Source organism: Falco punctatus, assembly GCF_963210335.1.
Source record: "Falco punctatus genome assembly, chromosome: 12".
Classification (NCBI taxonomy): domain Eukaryota; kingdom Metazoa; phylum Chordata; class Aves; order Falconiformes; family Falconidae; genus Falco; species Falco punctatus.
Window position 1 is genome coordinate 5,949,191 of NC_137592.1, and position 6,831 is coordinate 5,956,021.

The window sequence follows — 6,831 nt, forward strand, 5'->3', positions numbered from 1 at the left end:
CTGGCCTGGACCCCTGAGCTCAGGTGAGCTGTACAGGCTCCAAAAGGCAGCTCCCAAAAACGTCTCCAGAGGCTCCTCTGGAGCATTTCAGAGCAAAAACTAAAGCCTGCTCAGGATGGTTACAGCAGACAAGGATCCGTGAAATGCCTCAAACCTCTCCTTGCTAGGTGTCATCTAGAAGCCCTTCTCCAGCAGAGGAATTGGTAGCTAGCTCAGAAATGGAGATAGAGCCCTACCCCAGATGTGCCTTTCTCTCAAGCCTGACCTTCAGCAATGACGTTGCTCCCGTGATCTCTTTGCTTTTATATTCACCCTAATGCTGGACTGGGGCAAAAGCAGCATTCGAGGGTGAAGATCAGCATACAAAAGCTGGCAGACTTGCTTTGGGGCTGGTGTAATTTTGATTGTTACCACCTTTGCTCAAAGTTGACAACAGGTCAAATCGAAAACTTTGGTGAAGTGGAATGGCTACACCGAAGCAGCGCAGTAATGATTTATACCACCGCAGAGCCGGGGCCAAGAACTGTAACTTATTTCTTGGCCAACTTACATCACTTTTTCTTCCCTCATTGCATTTTCTTTGGCATTTTCTTCTTTGCATTTACTCATTTTCTTCCACAGAAATTCAGCATGACCTGGACAGTTGAGCTACCAGGATATAGGATTTTCTATCCAGTAGTTAAAGGGAAGAACCTACTTACACACTTTTATTTATCCAAAAATACCTACAAACATGAGCTGTGCAGCCTTACAACGGAGAAGGGCAAGAGAGAGCTTCAAGTAATCCTGTCTGAATTTGAAACCAGTTCAAGCCTGAAACGCTGCCTGTTTGAAGGTTTCTCGTTTATTTCCTCCAATGTTGTTATTAATTAGAGAATTAATAGTTATTAAAGTTATCATCACCCTTCACTGAATTGAGAAATTCAAGTTTGTTACCTAATGGGAGGAAAATAAACATCATTTTACAAGGGTTTTAAAGCAACAACAATATAAACAAACCGGCTCAAACTCTAGTCCACAGGCAGAATGGACATCTGCTAGAAAAATATGATGATTCCCCCACCCACCACCCTCAAATTTAGGGATTTGTGGAATATGGGCCTTGCCTGAAGTTGCTTGGCAGAAATCCCCATGTTAAGTTCTTATTTAATGAAATCATGTGGTAGTAAATCAAACACAGAAATAGGAATAAGTAAATCTGCCATATCCTTTCAAAAAAGTACGGTTTGACTCTGTCAACTCAAGTTGCCCGCGCAATGAATTATCTGTATTTGTCAACTAAAAAGTGACCATCCAACAGTCACCCACCTTTTTGTACAATTCCGTAATCTTCAGCCTCAAAGCTGAGCACCAGCACAAAATGGGCAGGTCACTTGCATAAAGAGCTCCTAAAACCAGCACTGAGCTGCCACATCTTTGCAAATGGCCCCAAATGCAACGTTTGGGCTCTCTGATAGCGTTGACCTCTGAACGTTACATGAACAGTGGCAAACGAGCATCAAACAACAGGAGAGAAATCAGGCAGAAGAATAAGAAGAACAACATCAACACCATGATATAAAACCCAAGAGATTGTCTTGATCAAGTACCTGCTCAAGCCAACAGAAGTCTTCACACAGACCCACCCTACGTAGCTTTGCCTACGCCCTTGGTGCACCCACGTGGTTGGGAGCCAGGGAGAGGTGCTGGGTACACTTCGTCTTCTGATAAATTCATAACCTGGTCACAACTATCAGAACAAAAGGGGTCTCTCACAGGGCAAGCTCATAAACCTTTTTCTTTTGAAAGTTCCTACAGAAACTATGCCTGTTGAACCAACAATATTTGCAGACAATGCCTGATCTCTTAAATTATGTTTCTATTTTCTGTCCTGCCTTCCCCCTTTTTCTGTAGAAAAGGCGTATTTGATTTTTGGTCCCGAAACATTCTAAGGAAAAAGTAAGTTCAGTGAAATTTTGAATTATTTGGAAGGAAACTGATATTTCCTCTGGAAAATCACAACAAAACATAAACATTTCTTGTCAATGTTTGCCTTAGGAGTAATAAAGCATGGATTTAATTCACTGATAAAGCCCAAGAAAGCAATCAGAAAAGAGAGATCATCAGTGGCTTTACAAACAAGCTTTACAAAGAGAGAGCTTGTATTTAAAGAAAACGGTTGAAAAATGCATCAGATCCTGCCACTGTGCCCATTCAGATCATGATCCACCCGCTGAGATTGCTGTCCTACCCGTAGTTGCTGCTCAAAATTAATTTGTTCACTCAATTATATGTGGAGCCCCTTAGTTCTCCAGTTTTTAAAGCAATGTTAATTTAATGACAAAACATACAAAATTTGGTACCCTACCTCATCCCCTGACATTCTGAACTTCTAATTTAAAGGTTTTTATTTTTATAATCGAGTATTCAGAAGTACCAAGATCATGGTTTTATGGTTGCCAGTCTTTGGTCCCTTATTGTTTCAGCCTTGTGATTCATTGCTGTGAAATTAGTGTAGAACAAACTTCCCAGAAATCTTGGGATTTCTCAGAATCTCCATCTGAATGCCATTTAAGAAGATTTGACTTTCTAATTGACCATTTCTGAGGGAGTTAAAAAATATAAACAGCTCAAATGTGGCGTTTTTACAACCTTAATAAAACCAAATGCAACATTTACTAGGTACGCATTTTAACGAAAAGAAGGTTGCTATAGCAGAACAGCAATCATCGTAATTTTAAGCAAAACCAAGGGTAATTGTAGAGCAGCAAGGTGCACGTTACTGGCCTAAGAAAAATTCTCTTTGTACTTGAATAAGACAACTTGATAAAGAGATCACCATGCGGAAACAGGCTGCAGTGCTTAGCAAGAACCTACAGCAACTTTTCCACTAGACAGCAAAGCTTATGCAAAAAGCATCCCCATCGACCGCGATCCGAGTGCTCAGAATGCCACTGGGCTCACTCGCACTGCTGCGGACTGAGGTCAAGGCCTGCAGGCACACCCCCATGGCGTGCTTCCCTGAGCCGGACCCACCGCGCAGGGATCCTTCCCGGCTACCCCGAGCATCCCTGCTGCAGGGAGGCAGCGGTGGCTGCTGTGCCCTCCCCAGCGGGAGGAGAGCCGAGTCCTAGCGAGGTATTTACCCTCTTTATGGCCCAATTTCCAGAGGTGAAAAACAGTATGAACTACAGATAGGTGATGTTATTTGAACAAATTTTTTATTTGGGCTGAACTTTTTCTTATATTAATTGCATAGTGCAGTTTAAAAAAAAAAAAAAAGTGACCTGAAATCTGAAATTAGCAAATATTTTCAGTCTTACACTAAGGAATGTGCTTATTTAATTTTCAAGTTATATTTGTTTCCAAATGCCTTTTCTTTCACAAAAAAAAAAAAAAAAAAAAAGGCAAATTCCAGAGCAGTGCATTTGGGGCAACCGATACTTTTTGATTGTAATTTTTTTTTGCCCCCTTCATTTCATTTACTGAAAACAAATGAGGGAAAACTATTTGTTCCAACACTGACCCCCTGCAGAAGGTGTCCTGCTGTTACGAGCGTCCTGTGTACAGGTTTCCATGAGTTACCATACGTAGCCAGGCAGGGTTCCCTGAGGTTAGGACCCAGGCTTCACAGGCTCAGTTTACACCTTTTCAGAACAAAGAGATGAGCTTGGAACAAGCCTTCTCAAGCACTGGGACGGGCTGCCCAGGGAGGTGGTGGAATCACCATCCCTGGAAGCTTTCAAAACACGAAGACGTGGTGCTTAGAGGCATGGTTCAGTGGTGGACTTGGCCATCCTGGGTTAACGGTTGGACTTGATGATCTTCAAGATCTTTTCCAACCTAAATGATTCCATGGTTCTAAGATGACTTAACTCCTCCTCCTCTTCCAGTGAGAACTGGGGCAGCCACCAGATAGGCTGCGAGCGAGTGCTGTAACTTTACCCATGTCAAGCTTCAGAGCACTGCACACAAAGAGCATTACGTTTTATGGCTCCTGCAGAATACTAGGGGATACTAATTTTACAGGTGCATTCTAGCAAACTGCAGTCCCTAATATCAGAATGCCATTAAAAATAATGCGCTCCTTATGCCCAGGCAGTTAATTTAATATTAAATCAATAAAACATTTACTAGGGCTGGTCAGGGGCCTGGTTGCTGACAGCAGACTCAGCTCACGGCAACAAACGTCTCCTCACCCTTTGCAGACAGCTGCTGGTTTATTGTAGAAGACGTCTTTGGTCCTGACAAATAGCCTCCCTAAGCCCTAATGAGTGCAGAAATCCAAAACATTTGTGGGACATTTATTACCAAGAAAATACACCAGCCTTTTGGGAGATTTGGATCAACAGCAACAATCATCTGTGGGCCAAGTTCAGCCCAGCTTGTGCAGGGAATACAAAATGACTTTCTTGGCTACAGGGAAAGAGATTGCAGCTCTTTCCAGTTGGTTTCATCTCTGGGATATTGAGACTAGGGTGGGAGGTCTTCCCTATGCTGAGTTTTCACTGGTGGAGTAGTTTCAGACTCCACCAGCTTCCTGACAAAATCCTGAGATGGCAGGGGACACTGGGAGGGGATCCATCACATCCCATCTGCTGCTGAGCAAGAGCAAATCACCTGGCACAGCCATCTTCCCCCTCCGCGGTCACTTCCAAAATAACTCAAGCACAAAATACAGGATTTTGCCAGCATGCTTGATGGGCAATGTGCTATAGTGACATTAAGCAGTAAAAATAAGGGAACTGCTTTGTTGGATTTTCTTTTTTCCATAAAAGAATAGAATAGAGGTCAACTTTTTATCAAGAATCTGAGAATCAAAGTCCAACTTTTATAGCAACAGCAAACAACCTCCTCACACACACCAAAACAAACAAACAAACCCAAATAACCAACAAACAAGAGAAAAAATTGAAAAAACAAAGTACCAACAAGAAAAAAAAAATTGACCAAGCTAACTCAGACCTTCTATCCAAATGGTATTGTGTGGAAAGTCCATTTATCTAAAAAAAAACCTGCACAAGTTGTTTCCCAGCATTGTTCTCAGAAGACTGGTCCTGCCCCAAGCTGACAGAGCTCCAGGCACCCACGGCCAAGGACCTCCACTCAAGAAAGCAGATTTGGGATGCTGACTTCCACGAGGATGGCAGCAGGCACTGTTTTAGGCATAGTGCCCCCAGAAACACTCCCAGCAGACTTGCTTCCTCCAGGCGCAAGGACGCAGGTACCGAGATGGCTGGTGGAGGAGCCTGGTCCAGGTGTCTGCCTGGAGGACTAGGTGCTTCCCGTGCCTTCCCTAAACCCTGAGCACCCGAGGCAAGTCAGGGCCTGGCCCAGCTCTGACTTGTCCCGACACTGCTGACGTTATTTCTGTGATGAGCCTCTACGCTGCACTTACAGGAACGCTTTAGCTGTAACCCACAAAGCCAAGCCCGGTCAGAATTAATATTGAACTCAATCCCTAGTAGCTTCCCTTAGACATCAGCATTCCAGCACACGTAACATGATGAAAACAAACTTCGTGCCATGAAAGGAGAAATATGGGTGAGGTCTGGGAGCATAGTTAGGATGTGGTTTTCATAAGCACTCACTGCTGGCTTAACTCTGCTCCTATTACAGTCAAGGGTAAGAAAGCCCCATTGACTTCAATGGGAGCAGAATTAGGCCAGCACTGAGTGGTTTTGAAAATCCCACCCTTAGCTTTTATATAACATAGAAAATAAGAATCACATGCAAGCCTTCAGAGAGTAATCAGCCCATTAAAATGCATATAATTATTTATTTTAGCCACCATTCTTAATTTGAAGATTTGTGGCACTGATAGATGCAGCCAGACAATGGCTGGGAGCGCCCTCCAGTTGGAGAGGGCCAGATGACTTTGGGGAGAGGACTAGGACACCAGGAAAGTCACAGGGCCAGCTGAAAGCAACATGTTGACAATGTTCTCTGTTTAAAAAGAAAAAAAAAAAGTATTTTCAAAAAAATAACATGTTTGTAAAGATTCATTTTTTTGAGGGAAAGAACTTTCCATCAGAAGGACCAAAGTCTCCTACCCCCATCTAACACAGCCCACTTTTATGTTCTTTTGTTCCTCCTGATTTATGATGAAAATATCTCTGTGGCTGGAAAACAAACAAATCTCTTCATTTCCTCCCTGCCTTTGGAATGAACTCTACAAAAGTTGTACAGGAAAATGTAGACTACAGCTTTTTTCAACTAGTAGCCTTTGACAGGGAGGTGCTGGTGTCCTGGCTGACCATCATGGTCCTGCTGGGATCAGAGATACAAGATGGGACATGGTGGGATGCAGAGCCGAAGTGGCACGATTCACTGTGTCAATCTGGAACATGTTATTCACCTGCCCACGTTCCAGAAGAGGAAAAGAAGGGAAAAAAACCTGTTTAAAGGCTGTAAAACCCCAAGCTGTCCCCTGAAGGGGAGCTTCAGAGCACGTCACCATTTCCTCAGGAGGTCTCAATAGGAAGCAGAGAGTGAGGCACCTTCTAAGGGGTCTGCACCCCCGTGGCCAACCCTGGGGGGTCATACAGAGGCGACCGCCTTTGTTTGTCCCTGGGTGCGTGGGGACCTGGCATGCCCTCGGCATGGCAGTGTGTCAGGAATGACTCACAAAGAGGACAGACTTGTTCTCAAGCGCTCAGGAAGTTCGAGCGAGCAGCAAAAGAGGACAACAGAACATGAAGGCATCTTAGTTGAGCAAGAGGAGAGGCTGCTAGGTTTATTCACTAGTACCAGCAGAACAAAAAGCAGAGGCAATGCAGTATGTTCATGGCTTTGCCATCACAAACGGGGAGAGAGGGATACGGCCACTGACCTGTTGCTTTCTGACCCCAG

At 43.9% G+C, this 6,831-nt stretch overlaps 1 protein-coding gene and 1 long non-coding RNA gene across 5 annotated transcripts in view; one reads left to right on the forward strand and one right to left on the reverse strand.

Moving 5' to 3' along the window:
* Window positions 1-6,831, forward strand: part of BMP2 (bone morphogenetic protein 2) — a 142,125-nt gene that overhangs the window by 107,327 nt on the left and 27,967 nt on the right. The gene's annotated exons all lie outside the window — the stretch shown is intronic.
* LOC308071978 overlaps window positions 1-6,831 on the reverse strand; it is a 378,690-nt gene that overhangs the window by 54,704 nt on the left and 317,155 nt on the right. The gene's annotated exons all lie outside the window — the stretch shown is intronic.